This window comes from Cupressus sempervirens, chromosome 8 (assembly GCF_028749045.1).
Source record: "Cupressus sempervirens isolate cs-2001-9-10 chromosome 8, ASM2874904v1, whole genome shotgun sequence".
Classification (NCBI taxonomy): domain Eukaryota; kingdom Viridiplantae; phylum Streptophyta; class Pinopsida; order Cupressales; family Cupressaceae; genus Cupressus; species Cupressus sempervirens.
Window position 1 is genome coordinate 687,496,023 of NC_143125.1, and position 19,530 is coordinate 687,515,552.

Here is a 19,530-nt window from a genome sequence, read left to right on the forward strand (position 1 = left end):
AGTAAATCACCATTCCAGATTGTATTTGGGAGTAGTCCTAGAAATACTTCTAAATAGAGGTAATTGGATAAAGGAGAGATAAGTAGTGTTGAAGTAGAAGAATTTGATAAACATTTGAAGAACATCAATGAGGAGGTAAGGAAGCACATTATAAATATGAATACATAGTACAAGGCTAAGGAATATGTGAAAAGGAGGTATAAGGAATTTCAAATTGTAGATGAAGTCATGGTCCATTTAAGAAAGGAGTATTTTGCAGTGGGTACATATAATAATCTGAAGATGAAGAAGGTTGGACCATGCAAGATAGTGAAGAGGCATGATTCTAGAAATGCTTATGCATTGGAGTTGCATACTAAATTGAATATTTCACTAGTATTTAACATTTCAGATTTGATAGACTATTATGAAGGAGGTGATGGTGATGAAGTTCCAAAAGCATAGTGAAGTATTCCAACAGCTAGTTCAATTACAAAGGAGATTGAGGAGATATTGGATAGTTGTATTGGAAAAAGTACCAAAAATTGAACTTATGAGGAATATCTATTCAAATGGAAAGGGAGACTAGTAGAGGATTCATCATGGCTAGCAAAGGAGGAGGTTCACTGACTTGGTTTTCCTCTGAACACCTAAGATCTAATGGAATCACTTCTCAAATTACCCTGGGCATCTGATGTAGGAGCATTCTGGGCGTAGGAGCAATCTTGCAACACCCAAAAATATTTTATTTTTAGTCTTTTCTATTTTAATAAGGACTAGTAGACAAGGTGGTTACTATTTATGAGAATTTGTTATCTTTAGTAAGTTTGTCATATGAGCTTGGAATGTTCTCATCTTCTACAAGACGGTCCATTTTAGAGTTATAAGCCTACCATAAAAATCTCATTTCTTAAGCTTAAGTATCAGATAAGTTATTTCAAATTTTTAGTGGAAAAAATTGTAGAAAAATCTTCAGGCTCACTGTTGGAGGCATTAGAGTTCCCAAATGAGGTCTGATAGCTCAATAGAATGGCACTACCATTATTCCAAGATTGTAGATCAGGAGATGGCATTTATGAAAAGTGGTTATAATAGCCAATCAGAGCAACAGCTTGAAAGTTATGGCCTTTTGAAGTTGAGCAACAATAAATATCTAAAATAATTGTCAAAGATGTATTTGGCCAACCCTATATGTATGGGTAGGGTCTATTGACCCAAGATATTAAGTTTTAATGTCTAAAACCTTCTTGGGTGGCATAAAATTGCCTATTTAAGAAAGGCTGGAACATTGTCTGGAATAGCTCTAGGTGGTAGTTCATAGCTTAGTCTTGCATATTGCTATAATGAAGGCACCCATTTGGTTTAGCATATTGTAATTGCTAATTTTGTAATTCCACATTTCTAGCATAAATAAGAAGTCCATATTTTGTTCTCACATTTGTTGTCATTTCTTAGTTTCTATTATGAGTTTATGGTATTAAGGGGAGCACTCTTCATCACTATGGTATGATGCACTTCCATCTGATTAACTTGTGATGCCTCTATGTAATGCCCTGCCTAGAGATCCTAGGAAACAAGGATGAAATACAAGCCAAGAATTTTTTTATTACAATTATGAATGCACATGACAACAACATACAAGGATCACAATGATCGCAATAGAAGACTTCACCACCATCCCGTCAACCAACGAATCTCCAAACACCACTACCAAACTGACACACACAAACAAAGCCAACCACGACAACGCACTTGATGAGGGCACAAGAAACAACCACTGATCAAAAAAACACCAAGCTAGGGTAAAATGCAGAAACCTAAAATTTGGCTAAGCCTAAAATCTTGAAGCCTTGAAAATTAGCTAAGTTTGGATTTTTGAAGCCCTGAAATTTCCTAAAATCCATAACTTATCTCTGAGAGGTCTGAAACCTATCTCAAAAGATTCGTTGCATATATTAAAATATATCTTAAGTATAAGAAATTAAATATATACTTAAATGGTATATTTTAAACCCCAAGAGGCTAAAATAGGAACACAAAAATTGGATTTCAACTTATATATTAGGTCAACTTATACTTAAGTCAACTTATATCTTAAGTCAACTTATACTTAAACGATATATTTTAAACCCCACGAGACTAAAATAGAAACATGAAAATTGGATTTCAAGAGAAATTGACAGAATTCAAAATGCAACAAAATAGGGTCGAAGAACGCCCAAAAGGGTATCCAAATCAACTCTCAAAAAGAAAGAATCACGAAGAAAAGTGCCCACTGATGGCACATGCAGATTTTTCATAAAAACCATGTGACACTTTTTACTAAGGGAGGGTGACACTTCTCCTTAAGGCGTGCGACACTCTTCTAGTGTCATACGACATATCTCAAGAAGGCATGCGACACTTTTCAGCATCGTATGACATTTATCAAGAAGGTGTGTGACACTCTTCTAGTGTCATATGACATTTCTCAAGAAGGTGTGCGATACTTTGCAGTGTCGTACGAAATAGTTTGCATGGGCGAGTGATACTTTTTAAAGTGTCACACCATGCTGAACAAATGTCACCCTTAGAAAACAAAAATACTTCCAGAGCTTAGAAAGGGGGAAAAAAAACCAAAGAACCTGCACACCAGGGAGTACCAGATCCACAAAAATTGAGGAATGAACACTTGAAAGTAGCAATAGAAGGGAAAGAGGAACATCTATCCATCTAAACCATAATAGCAAGGAACATACTGAAATAAACATCGAAGAGAAAAAAAGCAACATCGCAATGTACAGAAATAAATCTCAGGAGCAAAACAACCAAACTAAGTACGCAGATCCTCCCATCCGTCAATAGCATCATAAGACCATCGTGGATCCTAGCCATCCCCTGTGCATAACATCCCCAGCCACCAACCATATCATCGGCATTGTTGTAATAGGGTCATCACTACTAAAAACATGCAACAAAATAAGCATAAGAAGATCTAACATGCTAGTAGAAAAGCATAAGATAATCCTACAATAGATAACATCACCTATCACATGCTAAATAGCAATAAGCAACAAATATGCTAATACAACAATTCACAATATCTAATCATATGCTAAACATCATAAAATGGGAATGCGTCAAATAAACTAACATCATCTAAACATGATATAAAAGCATTCCAATGAAAGCATAAATCACAAGAAAGTATACTATGGAACCCAAAGTACCAAGTGAAGACATCCAGCAATGGTTGCAAGAAGACAAAAGATTGTCTCTGTACACCAATCTCTAGCAGTGGTGAACATAGCTACGCCTCCCAACCATGTGGCACCCATAGGTCCACACCCGCCATGCTGATGGAGATAATGATCCAACCACAAACACACAAAATAACATCCAAGGCTAACACTCATGCCAGAAAGTATGATGGCTGCAACCAAGAACCTAAGACAATGCAAGGCGTACAGGTCCTGGTCAAACACTCAAAAAGGCTACTAAGTAGGGACTAACATCGTGGAGAGTCTCTTGGCATCAAAAAGCCTAAGCTAGGACTTGTGCAGATTCAACATCCCTCAACGGAAAGGCTCTAGCACCCTGAACTTTTTTATTATCTTAAGTTTTATTATCATTCACACATTTTATTTAATTATGACTTATATAAAGCTTCCTCTGCCAACCCATGATGCCATGATCATCGGGCTGTGAGATAGAAGTGCCCTCCATATACTACCCTACCCTATACATTCTCATCCTACGAAAAGTTCCCGTGGGCATGCATACTCCCATCCCAACCCCAATGATCATAACTTTCGACAAATCCATGGAAGATCAGGCCTCGTAAGTCACCCAACAAATGTATGCGTACATACTCATGTGTGGTGCACCACCATCATAAAGATCATAACACAAGGATAGGAATGAGAACACAATGCAAAGAAAACACCCAACTGAAAGCAACATGGGAAGGATAGATTCTACATGAATCCCAAAGCCAATAAAATTATACATCATGAAATCACTCAAGTAGCCTCAATTTGAGCGTATGGATTCTACATGAATCCCAATGATGTAATAAGACCAAACGTCATGAACTCACTCAACTGGCCTCAATCTAAGAGTATGGATTCTACATGAATCCTAGCATTTACGAAACAAAAGAAAAGGTCTAAAAGGAACAAAAACAACCGGTAACAAATCACTCAACCGAACACAAAGTCAGGAGTACAGGTGTGACACACATCCTGTTAGTGTAGTTTTTTATTTTTTCTATTTTACTAGGTTTTTCCTACACTTTTAATAATCTCACTTAAGTTAATAAAGCATGTCTTATTAGGTGAATGGTTGTGAGGTGTCACCTTCCTACATGTGAGCATCCATTAGCTATCTTGGGAAGATACTTTGCTATCTTTAGTCCGATAGATGGTTGCTCCTCATTGGTTGGTATTGCCACCTCCTCTCTCTTCCTAGCCTATATAAGCATGCTACCTAGCTTGTATTTGCATCTCTTATTTTTGCATCCTCTTAATGCTATTTTGCTTCCAGCATTTGCATTACTCTCTTGGAGACTAACTCTATGATGCTATTTTGATTTTGTATCATTTGCATTCATAGTTTAGATATTTACTCTTTGCACTAGTTTTCTGGGTTATTAATCTTTTCAGATTCTAACATGGTATCAGAGCTTTTCTATGTGCAAGAGTAGATTTTAGTTTCCTTATTTGAGAGATTCGGAGGGGGCAAATAAACTTTATTATAGTTTTTTGAAAAATGAAGTATGCTCTTCTCTTGCATCTTTGGATGATCCTGAGAATCAGAAAAGTTTTGACAAAAACAGTTTTTCTCTGGGGTTTCAATCTCAAATCTGACAACCAACTTGCATATTTGGAGTTTTCAATCAGTTTTGCAGGTTCCAGCATGCCATTGATGGACTTAAGAAGCTAATCCAGCATTTGCATGTCAAATTTTGGTTGCTGGGGTCGTTTTCTGATTTTTGGAGCCGTTTTTTACTGTTAAAGGCGTCTGATTTATACTACACCAACATCTTCTATTCATCAACAAGAAAAACGATTTCTGGGTTTTGTTTGCAGCCCCGAAAAACCATCTGGGTATCTTTTAGATTTTGCATGCAAGCTATATATTTTTCAAAATTGAGCATGCAAAGCTACAGCCATACCCCTCTCCGTTGACAGCTGCAGATTTAAATGCAGTTTTCAAATGTCTCGTTCTTGCTCATACGGACTCCGATTTTGATGATTCTTGTTATGAACTTGGCTATTTTTTTGTGCTCTATCCACTAGTGGAGTTATTTTTTGATTTTCATGCATGAATTCTTCAGAAATTGCAGATTCTCAGCCGTGACTGTGCACAGTTCTCGTTTTGGAAACTTCGGAGGATCATAACTTTCTCATACGACCTCATATCGAGGTGATTCTTTTTTTGAAAGTGCATGATTTTTTGATTAGATCACATTGGTGCTATTTGTTTCCTTGATTATTGTGCCCAAGTTTCACTTCTAGCATATGCTCTTCATGAGGGTTTGTAATGCATTGAAATCAAGACCACTAAGTTTCATCATTATCAACAAAGATCATAAAACAATCCTTAAGTTGGCTCAAAAATGGTATATAGTGTAGTTTGTGCCAATACAAACAACTATGTTGAAATTGTATTACTTGGCATTATAAGTCCCTGGTCCTCAACACTAACTATAAATTCAATGTTGTCACTTAGCATCTGAATGAATTGGCATTTACTATTAGCTTGACACTCAAATCACTTGGCATATAGTATCTACTCAGCATTTGAGTGACTTTGTACTTGAGTGGCTCGAGACTCATTATTTACTTGGTATGCTCTATTTTATATGTTATGCTCAACATATATTACTTATTCAACATGAAATAAGTAAATGACTTATAATGACTTAAGTCTATAAACACTTATTTGTCAAAACCAAGCTATGATCAACAACCCCCCTTTTTTACATGAGTGTCAAAAACACTTGGTCATGCATTAATGATCTTATCCTTACAAGCATAACTTAGATATCTAATATCTATTTGACTTCTATAAAAAAAATTAAAATATCAGAATTTTTTAACACATGAATTATCAATCATATCTCAAAATTTCATAACTACCCCTGAGTTGATTGTTTTGTTCTATAGTCTATATCTAAACCAAAATCTCTCTCCTACTAAATAGATTTACATAAGCTAAGATTATACTTTGCTTTTGTTTGTTTGTCTCTATTTCTATCTCCCCATGCTCTTTTCTCATTTCTTGTTCTCTTACTCCCCCTTTTTGATACTTATGTCAAAGGGTTATACAATAATAGTGTGTTTGTTAAAAAAATGATTTGTGGACCTCTAGTATAATCTTTAGAGTTACATCCCAATTATCACAATATACCTCTAATGGCTTAATTTGGATGGCCACCTTGATAGCAAGGTGCACTAAGCCTTCAAGTGTAGAAAGATGAACATCATTCTTCATGAGAGCTTCCATGTAGGCTAGTTCCTTGTGTAGTATCTCTATGTGTGGAGTCAATGTAGGTTGGATGCATATCAATTCAGCCCTAATGTTGGCTTCATCTACATGTAATGTTGCCAATTGATTTTTGGATTTTAGGAGGGTGCTTAAATGTTTGTCACTTTGGGCTAGAGACTCTAGTAGAGTTATGCTAGATGTTTGCATAATGGTCTTGAAGTTTAGGTTATGAATCCTGACTTCCCTTGTGAAGAATTATTCAATTTGGATTACAAAGAGAAAATATTCTTTAGTACCTTCTTCAAACTCTCAATTTTGGTTTCTAATTCAACCTATTATAGTGCAATAGCACTTGATAACTTTTCATTAAATTTATTTTAAAACTTTCTCTTAGACCATTAAAGTAATTTGACATTTGTATATAGGTTTGTGTCATTAACCATCTCCACTATACTAGTTAATTGTTCAATTATTGGCTTGTTTTCCTCTAGAGCTGGTAAATTGAATACATCAAGAAAAATCTCATTGATATTAATCAAGGATTTTCTATTCCTATGATCCCTTCTAAGTAGTTCATGATTTTTCTTCTTTGCTAGAGCCTCTTGAATAATGCCCATCTGCTCAATTGTGATGGTTGCAAGATAAAATTTAGGCAACACAATCACTTCATCTAAGCTCACATCACCATATGATGTGATCTCATTTTCCTTAGATGTTTTTTGACTTGGTCTTGAGGATTGTAATGTTCTAGCTTCTATGCTTGGCCTCTTAAGAATTTGACTACGATGAGTAGCAGTTTCTAGCAAAGTTGCTAGTGTTTGTATTTCTAATTGCTCCTATGGATTTTTTGACAAACTTGACTCTTCTATCTTATCCTTCTCTTTCTCTATATTACCAATAACACCTTGATTTTGTGTTGTAGGTGTAGGAGTAACATCCTAACCTATTTGAGCTTGAGCCCCATCTTGCTCTACTACTATAATCTTATCCTTCTACTCATTGGATGTTTCAATTTTTTCATTTGTCTTTGTAGGTTCATCTTTGATGAGTGGAGCACTTTGTACCATTGTACTATCAGTGGAAGTTGTTTTCTCCTTTCTATGATACACCATAATAGGTAATGGTGGTTGTACAATGGTAGACCAAGGAAGGCATGTAGATATTTTTGATGTTTTTGTTTCCTCCCCTACATATGCCTTATCTTCCCTCTTAATCTCATCAACACTTACTAGGACTCAATTCTCAGAAAGTGTGTCCTATTTAGAAGATCTTATCAAAATCTTCTACAAGTCTTTCGATAAAGGGGGATTGATGTTCTGATTGATAGTCTTAGAAACATCCTTAATCTTAAGAGTGTTAATAATTGCACTTGTGTCCTATTGAGGACTGACACTCAACACTTGTGTATCTGGTACACTCTATTTTGTTTGTTTCTCATCTACAGCTAGTTCTCATGTGTTTATGTTCATGTCTATACCTCCCTCAACCATATATTCTTCAATGTCTTCTTCGTTTTCTTCTTCTTTTTCCTCACCTACTTAAATAGGTGTTTGCATAGCTTCCTCAAATGTTAACAGTCCATATGTCAACTTCTATATTTGTTTGGACATTAGCACAACATCTTCAATCTTATTCTACAATATAATAAATTCCCTATACTTTGGAAAAAATCTTCTAGTATATCTCTTAATGGATTTTTCCATTGCATCCTTGCTCAATTTTGGCATTAAATGTGCAAGTGTTGTATCTTGTATTTTTCTTTTAGTATATAAATAGTAGTGTCATTTCTACTCAGCTCTATCATACAAAATTTTGGGTATGGAGTTGGCAAGCTCAAGAGGAGCCTTTTTAAATATTTCATTGATGACATATGTTGACTCTTTTCAATCTTCTCAAGATTGTTAAGCTCAATGTGAGATAATCTAGATAAATCAACATTATTTATAAAATTATCACATAGATTATCTAAATCTATAAAGGAATTGTGACTTACCACATGAAACTAGCTTTTTTTATTAGATTCAGTCTTCTCTTCATCAGATTCAATTGGGGCAACATATTTTCTCCTCGATCTCTTCTAATACTCTTCACCCTCACTAGCTCAACTAGCTCTCTTATCCTTTGGCTTGGCTATTTCCTTAGCCTTTTGCACAATGGATCTTGTGCTAGCCCTTGTTGTGGGTATTGTAGGCTGAGTAGGTTTTGCAGCCTTCTTTGGTTTTCTCACTACTAGTGCTTTAGCTTTTCATTTCTTCTTTTCAGTAGTTGTAGGTGCTTCACTAAATTCTTCTCCCTCTACACCTTCTACAATTTCTATTTCCTTTTCTTGTTGGTCCTTTCCTTGACCTTGGGTGATGGAAAGTGGTGCTTGGATAGGTGCATATTCTTCTTCTTCTTCTTTTGCCACTTCACCAATTTTTTTTTAGTCTCTTCACTATCTTATTCTTCTTCCTAATATGTGAAGAACTTTTCAAGTCCATGGTGATTTTTGACTTAGCCACATCATAGTTCCCAAAAGATATAGCCTCCTTGTCCACTTATTATGCAAGTAATGATGTGATTGTTGTAGAAGCTTCATCAACATTGATTTCATATCCCAATGGTCCTAACCATCTAACTCTAGGAGCTATAGCCTAGATATATGTAAAGTTAGTTTCAACTAGGAAGAAAACATCATAAAAATGGTTCTTCACTAGTGAATTTGGTATCCGCAGTCTTTTCTTCATTGTTTTCTTGAAGTCTTTGAAGTAGTTTGTCATAACTTACTCAAAATTATCACCTAGTTGCTCAATAAATTCACTTATTTTCACTACAATAGATCTCTTTACCTTCCATACAACTTTACCAAAAGTGGGAAATGTATTGTGTAAATTAAAGAAAATACATACAAGAATAGATCCAAATTTGTATTGTGCACTTTAGGTCTTCCTTATGGCTCCCAAGTTCTTAGTCAACTATTGTATCTGCAACTCAACAAGATCATAAGTATGATCTTTCTTCACTAACTTGTATCCCAAGTCAACTACAATACATGGTACACTGTTGAGTCTACTAGATTGATAGAACTTGTGGGCTATAATCCTTACTACAAAAGAAATTAAGGGGTATGTGATTGTATCTATTGCCATCCCTCATTTATCCATATAGCCCTTGTATTCCTTTTAATTAACTTTTTTACTTCACTTTTCATTGTCTGGGGACGATCTAGGGTTGGATACCCTATAACTTTGCATAATCTCCCTAGTGATTTTCACCGATCCATTCTCTAACCATATAGAATTGTCATGTATTCTACACAAAACTATCTTTATCCATTTTGTCTTGAAGACATTGAGAAAATCTAGGGCATAGGTTAACCCTTTCTTCTCAAAAAATTTGTATTCCTCCTTTAATGCTCCATTTTTATACAATTTCCCATATTTTTCCCTAATCTCTATGTCTCCTATTTTGCCAACTTTACATGTATAGTAGCATCTAACATGAATTATTTAAACATGTGGTGATATCATTGACAACTCACTAGATGGATATTTTTTATAATCTATGTCAAGAATAGGTCTAAAATTCACTTGTTTAATCTCATTTCTTATTAATTATACATTCAAAGCTTCCTTTCCCTCTACAACCTTAGCTACTAAAGAACTAGATGCCATTTCATAAAACTAGGTTTTGCAAAAACATAAACTACATAGATCAGCATATGATAAATACCTTTTCAATCTTACTAAGATGGTGTCAAACAACTATTAAATCCACTTGCAAACACTCAAGACAATTTCTCCAATTTTCCTTTAGCTCTTTATTCTCTCCTTCAAATTTGAATGATGCCAAATGACTAGAAATTGATCATATAGACCTCAAAAGCTTGTAATTAATGCTTAGTGCTTACACTATTGTAAGCTCAGCTTCAATAAAGATTTCAACTCACTCAGCTTCCATGAAGTTTCCTCTCAGCAACCACTATGATCTCAATCAACAATAACAACTTTGATATCTTGACATGAACTAACATTTCACTTAGCAACCATAGTGAAACTTTTCATGCTTGACAACAACATGAAAATTAACAAAACTTACAAATTTCTTCTAGATTCTTAACAACACCTTGCATCTTTATTCATTCATATGTAAATATTTTAGAACTAAATCCTTGGAAATGATCTATTTGTTAGTGTAGTTTTTTATTTTTCCTATTTTGCTAGGTTTCTCCTACACTTTTAATAATCTCGCTTTGGTTAATAAAGCATGTCTTATTAGGTGAATGGTTGTGAGGTGTCACCTTCCTACATGTGAGCATCCATTAACTATCTTGGGAAGATGCTTTGCTATCTTTAGTCCGATAGATGGTTGCTCCTCATTGGTTGGTGTTGCCACCTCCTCCCTCTTCCTAGCCTATATAAGCATGCTACCTGACTTGTATTTGCATCTCTCATTTTTGCATCCTTGTAATTCTAGTTTGCTTCTAGCATTTGCATTACTCTCTTGGAGACTAACTCTATGATGCTATTTTGATTTTGTATCATTTTCATTCATAGTTTAGATATTTATTCTTTGCACTAGTTTTCTGGGTTATTAATCTTTTCAGATTCTAACATGGTATCAGAGCTTTTCTATGTCCAAGAGTAGATTTTAGTTTCCTTATTTGAGATATTCCCGTGGGGGAGGGGGGGGCTAATAAACTTTATTGTAGTTTTTTGAAAAATGAAGTATGCTCTTCTCTTGCATCTTTGGATGATCCTGAGAATCAGAAAAGTTTTGACAAAAATGATTTTTCTCTGGGGTTTCAATCTCAAATTTGACAACTAACTTGCATATCTGGAGTTTTCAATCAATTTTGTAGGTTCCATCATGCCATTGATGGACTTAGGAAGCTGATCCAACATTTTCATGTCATATTCTGGTTGCTGGGGTTGTTTTTTGATTTTTGGAGCCATTTTTTACTATTAAAGGCATCTAATTTACACTACAACAACATATTTTGTACATCAGAAAGAAAAATGCTTTCTAGGTTTTGTTCACAGTCCCAAAAAACCATCTGGGTATCTTTTAGATTTTGCATGCAAGCTGTATATTTTGCAAAATCAAGCATGCAAAGCTACAACCATACCCCTCTCTATTGGCAGTCATAGATTTGAATGCAGTTTTCAAATGTCTCATTCTTGCTCATACAGACTTTGATTTTGATGATTCTTGTTATGAACTTGGCTATTTTTTTGTGCTCTATCCACTAGTGGAGTTGTTTTTTGATTTTCATGCATGAATTCTTCAGAAATTGTAGATTCTCAGCCATGACTGTGCACGGTTCTCATTTTGGAAACTTCAAAGGATCATAACTTTCTCATACGACCTCGTATCAAGGCGATTCTTTATTTGAAAGTGCATGATTTTTTGAGTAGATCGCAGTGGTGCTATTTTTTTCCTTGATTATTATGCCCAAGTTTCACTTCTAGCATATGCTTTTCATGAGGGTTTGTAATGCATTGAAATCAAGACCACTAAGTATCTCTTTCTAGTGGTAGTTGTAAATGCACTAAAATAAAGTGCCAAATCATATTTCTTTGGGGGGGGGGGGGGGTGTTCTTTGATTGAGTAAAAAGGGGAGGGCATTGTTGTGGCTGGGTTCTCTTCTTTCTAGCATTTCTTCTCTATATTTCTTCATCATGGATCAAAAAAATATGCCCATCCTAACTCCATACAATTACTTTGAGTGGAAATCACCCATGACAATTCACTTAAGGAAAGCTAGATTAAATAGGATAACTATGGGACTTGAAACTAAACCTGCTAAAGATGAAGATAAGCCTAAGTGGTTTAACAAATGTGATGAGGCATTTGGAACATTGTGTTTGTTTGTTTCTCCTAACTTTCTATTTCACATTGAGTCTTTGGATACACCAAATGAAGTATGGACAAAGCTAGAAACACTATTTGGCATGCAAGATTCAATGAGGGGTCATATGTTACAAAATGAATTAATTAGTTTGAGTCCAGGCAATTTCAACACAATCCAAGATTTCTTCACCAAATTGAAATCACTAAGGCTGCAGTTAAAACAATGTGGAATTGAAAAGAAAGATGAACAACTGATTCTTAGTATTCTCTCTAAGCTAAGTTCAGAATATTCTGTGTTTGTTTCTACCTTCTATGCTACTAAGGGTGCACTTGGTACTCAATTCACCATGCCATCTTTAGATGATTTTGCTGTCAATCTCACTCGAGAACAGGACAAGCTAATCCAAATGGGCATTCTTAAGTCCTTTAAGTCACATGCCTTGGCTGCTAACCAAGGCACAAAAGAACAACAAGGACAAAGTAGTAACAACAATAGTAAGGACAAGAAACAAAAGAATAGCGAGGAGAAGAAGGATCAGATGTCGATTTCTTCAAAAGCAACTATTGATACACCATCTTCCAAGGGTGATAAGCCTAAGAAAGAAAAGGTCAAATGTGCTTATTGTAAAAGACCTGGTCATGATGAACATAAATGTTTGCAGAAACAACTTGATCACTTGACATACATTCTTGAGAAGAATAATATCAGTGTTCCTGAGTCTATCAAACAAAGTTCTAATGAAGGGTCTAACAAAGAAAAAGAAAATAGCAAGGGGAAAGGAAAGGGCAAGGCCCTTTTTGCAGTTGCTTCCTCACCATCCACTTGGGTTCTTGATTCGGGTGCTTCACACCACATGGCTTCATCTAAGGAAGAAATTGCATCCTTGGAGCAATGTACTATGCCTTCTATGTTGATGGGTGACAACACTCCTATTGAGGTGTGTGGGAGAGGGTCTGTTGATGTGGGGGATGGCACATCCCATGATGTTTCTTATGTACCCTCATTGTCAACTAATCTCCTATCGGTACACCAGATCACTCACACAGGTTTAGGCAAGTGGGTTGAGTTCACTCCTGATTCAGTGGAGATACGTGAGTTGCACAATGATTCTACAATTGTAGTTGGGAGAGCAAATCATCAGTCAAGACTCTATATGTTTTCTCACCTTGTTCCTGATCCTCCTTTGACTATTTTTCTCACTCACTCTAATGATGTGAGCAGATTATGGCAGAGCAGTTTGGCCATCTAAACTTCCACTACTTGCATCAGCTTAACCAGCAGAGCATGGTCACAGGGTTGCCTTCTACTTTGACATTGGAGTCACTTGGAATACATGATAGATCCTCTGATGGGTTAGATTCACTTGAGCAGTCTTCTACCTCCACTTTTGATGCAGAGAGTGATTCAGAGGACTCACCTCCTTCCTCTCCTAGTCATCATTCACAGGTTGATGATTCTCCTCTAGATTCTCCATCTTTTGGTCCACTTTGGGCTAGACAGACCTTGCAGTTTGCAGGTGATTGGGTTGGGGATCCATCAGACACCAAGCAGACTTGTTCACAATTCCAGGATACTCTACATATCTTCATTGCTACTGCCTCAAATCCACAGTCCTTTCATGAAGCTTCTGGTATTTTTGAGTGGGATACAGCTATGCAGGAAGAGTATAGTTCCTTGATGAGGAACCACACTTGGGATCTTGTCCTTTTTCCTAAGGGAAGAAAACTTGTTCGATGCAAGTGGATCTACCGGACAAAATTTGCAAGCTTTGCTAGAGGTGCGGGATGCTACATCTTTTGGGGGGGCCTCTTCCTCTCACTTGGAGTCCTAATTTTCTTTGGGGAGTCTCTTTTCTCTCTCTTTTGGGGGAATTTTATGTACATGGGTACCTCATCAGGCTTGACTTGCCGGGACCCATTTCTACATCCACCTAAGCTTCGCTTATGGGGGGGTGTTAGTGTAGTTTTTTATTTTTTCTATTTTGCTAGGTTTTTCCTACACTTTTAATAATCTCACTTAGGTTAATAAAGCATGTCTTATTAGGTGAATGGTTGTGAGGTGTCACCTTCCTACATGTGAGCATCCATTAGCTATCTTGGGAAGATACTTTGCTATCTTTAGTCCGATAGATGGTTGCTCCTCATTGGTTGGTATTGCCACCTCCTCTCTCTTCCTAGCCTATATAAGCATGCTACCTAGCTTGTATTTGCATCTCTTATTTTTGCATCCTCTTAATGCTATTTTGCTTCCAGCATTTGCATTACTCTCTTGGAGACTAACTCTATGATGCTATTTTGATTTTGTATCATTTGCATTCATAGTTTAGATATTTACTCTTTGCACTAGTTTTCTGGGTTATTAATCTTTTCAGATTCTAACACATCCCAATGCAAAAAAAGGTGCAAAAGTGGTCTGACTGATATCCAAATAGATCATCCAAGTCCACGACCCACATTGTGCCAAGAAAACTTGAGAAAATAGGGAGGCACATAAAACGAGGGAAAAAGCCCATATTTTGGAAAAATTTCAAAATTAAAACCCATTTGGCCTTTGCGTTCAAAAAGCCAAAAATTAAAAAATAAATGGAATCGAACACCGTATGCAAAAATGGCCAACATAATGGTGTAAAATCCCAAACCCTCATCCCGAAAAATAGGGAAATGTTCATACCCGCCCAACCGGGTAGAACTAACATACAGAAATGGAGGGGAACACTAGTTCTTAGCCTCCAAGAAAATAGCTACCAAAAATAGAAGCAGAAATAGAGCAGAAACAATAAAACAGGAAAGCCCTACCCCACAGCCAAAAGGGCAATCCAAGGTTTCCCCGAGCTGGATCCAATGAGCTCAACCTCGCGACAATCCCATGCTCGTAGCTCCCAAACTAAACAAAACAGTAAATGCTCATGAAGAGAATTTTGGGTTTTACTCTCCAAATTTCCAATTTGAAAGTGAGAAGTGAGGAATTAAATTCCTCTTTGGATACTTATTCACTTTTTGAGTGAATAATTGATTAGGGCAAATAACTAGCCAACCTAATTAAACCCTGAATCGACCCAAATGAAAATAGGCTATTCCTATAAATAGGAATTCATCTATGGCAAAGCTGCCAGAAATTAAAATAAATCAATTAAAAAGCTTGAAAACCCAAAAACACATAAATCTCCTTAATATCTCTCATGACAATGCGAACCTCTAAATGCACAGACATGCTTACTGGTCTAATCACATAATGCAAATGAGTTCGGATTTAATAATCACTGAAAGGTTTAATTTAAACACTTAATAAAGGATACGTCGACCATATAAGGATGACATTGGTAAAATATGAATGGTTGAATCACTAACTCCATGTGCCACTGCCAGTAATATAAATCCTGCACACTATACAACACGATCAAATGCAATTGCATATAATAACATAACCGAAGCAATAAATGCATTAAATCACCTAATTTAACCATTTAATTAATTATATTAAAATTATCTATTTACATTACTCACGTTCGCATAAAGCATAACAACGTAGGAATGAAGTAAATAACCATAGCATTAAATCCATCACATAACATAATCAGAGGTATGTCCAAATACCAGATAACTAGATATCATCATAAAACACACTGTCATCTCAAAATGGCATCATCATGAAATATGATTAACTCAACAACATAGTAGTCTAATATCTATGATATTGGAATCAAAGAGTAACATTTGACCCTCAGGTCATCTCAAATGTAAAACATCACATAAGAACAAATATCTCTCAGATCAAAATAAAACAAGGTAAATATCTGCAGCACATAACCAAATAATCCAACAAGAACAATCCATTCTAATTACTTAAGCATTTAATAATGATTGATTACTCTGCATTAAAAAGGCATTTAAAACACATAAGTGAACACAGTCATAAACATGACTAACCAATGCTATAGGAACCTAGTCTAGTGTAGCATGGTAATAGTACACAGTGCAATCTCTGCAAACATCACAAGGTAATCACAGAACAACCTCATGATATCACATCGATCCTGGTAACCATTGGTACAAACCTCAGTGAACCAAAAATCACATCATAATCTCAAAGATCAATCAAAAGCATAAACAAAGCAACTAATACATAACCATAAATCCAAACACCTCAACGGTGTAGACCACTTAGGGTCACAATCATGATCCCATCACAAAAAAAGATCATCAAGGTTGCATCCATCAGGATGACTTACAAAATTCAAATGGGAGAGGCACTACACTCTAGATTAGCATCTACCATGAGTTTCACCAATACTTGATGTCAGACCAATTTGGTTATCTAAATGTCAATGTTGAATTCTTGGATCTGGTTAATCTATCTACATCTTCTCCCTATATTGTTAGTTTATCTGGATATATCTTTGACTACTCTATATGCTACAACACTAACACCTACTAAACACAAGGGGAAGGACCTCACCCTTTTGACCAAAGCATAAGCTTATTTTTCATTTATATCATAATTTAACTTAGAATTTTGCAAGCTCTTTTGAAATAAAGAAATGGGTTATTCACAACCATCTTCATTCTTTTAAAGTATTACAACAATAATCATATGATAAGATGCAAAGGAAAAATCCGAAAAGGTTTATTGAAATCTAAATATTTAGAAATAGGTGGTTCTTTTATAGCTCTTTTTATCTTTGTAAAGGCTTTTAAAACCTCAACATCCTAGATTAGGTCACCTCCTTTCTTTAAGAATTATTGACATAGGTTTGATTATTTCAACAAATTTAGATACAAATCTTCTTCAAAAATTATTTTGACCAAAGAATGATTGAAGCTTTAACTGTCTTTGGATTAGAGTCTATTCTAACTCCCTAGAAACTATTTGACCTAATAATTTATCTTTTGTGACTCCAAATTATACTTCTTCAGATTGAGAGATATTCCATATTTAAGAGCTCTTCTAAATACTTTTCAAAGTGATTACAATGGTTTTCTACTTTATTTGAGTAAGCTATCAAATCATCTTGATAAATAGCCAAAATGTGATCAATCATATCATCAAATGCAATGTCCATGACCCTATGGAAGGTTTCTCTTGCATTAGTTAGGCCAAAGTGCATCCTGGCATACACATATGCCCCCTATTGAGTAGTAAATGTTATTTTGCATTGCTCAATATCTTTAACATTTACCCAATAATAACTAGAAAAATCATCCATCATTGATATCAATTCATATTGCGTGACCTTTTGTAATAGAGCTTCCATATTTGGGAATGCATAATTATTTTTTAATAAAGATATATTTAAGTTCCTAAACTCAACACATAATCTTATATCACCATTCTTCTTTCTAATTGGAACCAAGTTAGAGACCCATTTGGAATATCTTATTGGTTTTATTATACTACCATCCCTCATTTTAATTAATTCTTCTTTCATTTTAGGTTCTAACATTGGATTTATTGGACACTTCTTTTGCCTAATTTTTTTTGTATCTAGCTTTAGAAGGATTTTATGCAACAAGAAATCTTCTATGTTTTCTTTAAGATCATCACATGACCATGCAAAAACATGTAATTATTTCCTTATTAAAAAAATTAATATTTGACCTATTTTTCTTAGGTGACCTTTTACTAATAAATACTTATCTTTGTGAACATGCATTTCCCAAGTTAATCTTCTCAACTTGTTCTATATGTGTCTTGAACATTTCATGTTCATTGAAGACTCTTTCTAATGTGACCAAATCTTTAGGTATTTTTTTGGACTTAAGCTAAACTATCTCTTAACCCAAAATGGTGTGTTTTCCATCCTAACTTTCCACCAACCCATTCCAATCAATCTTAGGATCTTGATAATTCTCATAACAAGTGAAAAATTTGAGCAAGTCCCAATCATCTTCAAAAACTTATGAATTATAAATATTTTATGGTATAGATGACCTATTCTTTATTTCCACCTAACCTATATCTTGTAATGGTGTATCAATTTGTTTCACATCTATATTAGCCATCAGATTAGTGAAATAATTATCATTCCTTTCTATCCAAGTGATTGAAATGACATAAAATTATTCAATCATATCAAATAGATAATTCCTATATGTTTTTAGTCTAGAACATTTAGTCACAAATTTGTTTCTTATTTGGCATACAATAAGTTCATAATAACCAAATACTTATAGCAACCTTATTTTATGATATTTTGAAATGTCAATCCCTAAAATTAAAGCTTCATATTCAACAAAATTATTGGTACATTCAAAATTAAGCATGAATCGATAACTGAAAGGTTTACCTAATGGGGATGTCAAAATTATTATAGCACCATTTCCCTCTTTACTACATGCTCCATCAAAATGTAGACACGATATTCATTCACTTTTTTCTTGCATAAGAATGTTATAATTCTCTACACTCTACATAGGTTTTCTAATCTTTATTTGAAAATTTTATATATCCATTTGATAAAAAAAAAAATTATGTTAGGATAATTTTTTTTAATGATATATTCAAACCTAGGTTCTTTATGGGTTCTTGTGTTTTTATCATTTATAGGGATTATTGCATAAGATAAATCCAATTCGATATGCTCTCTAACCAAATTTGACCATTGTCTTGGGAGTAACATACCAGAAGAGGATAGGGAATCAACCATAGTTATATTTATCTTATATGAAATGTCAGGACAAGAGCGAAACCTGAAGTCAACATTTATAACAACCCCAGTGACTTTTGATAAAAAAAACCTTAGATCCTCTCTTTTTCTAATCCTACCCACAAATCTTTTATTATTTTCAATTGTCATGTCTACCTTAAAGGCTTCTTGAAGTGAGCTAGGTCTATATGACCTTATCCCACAGCATGTCTTTCTTTCAATGGTCCTTAAATAAAATTTTATGAGGAAAAAAACAACAGGCCTAATATCCTATGAGATCCTCTTTAGGACTTTATTGAATCTTTTATTAAGATCAAAGATAATATAATTGGAGTTCCTTTTCTCACTAGTTAATTTAGGAGAAACAAAAGATGGTTCAGTATGATTTCCAAATTGATCAAAAACCATGTCTACAAAATCTTGCTAACTTGTTATATAGTTCTAAAGATGACCTTTATACCATTGTACAACATCACTAGTTAGATACTAAACAAATAGTTTCATGAATACATCCTAATTATGCTCTTATAATTCCTTAATGGTAATTTTAAGCCTAATGGCATGTATTTATGTAGATTGATCTTCTCCCCTGGAGAATTTTAGT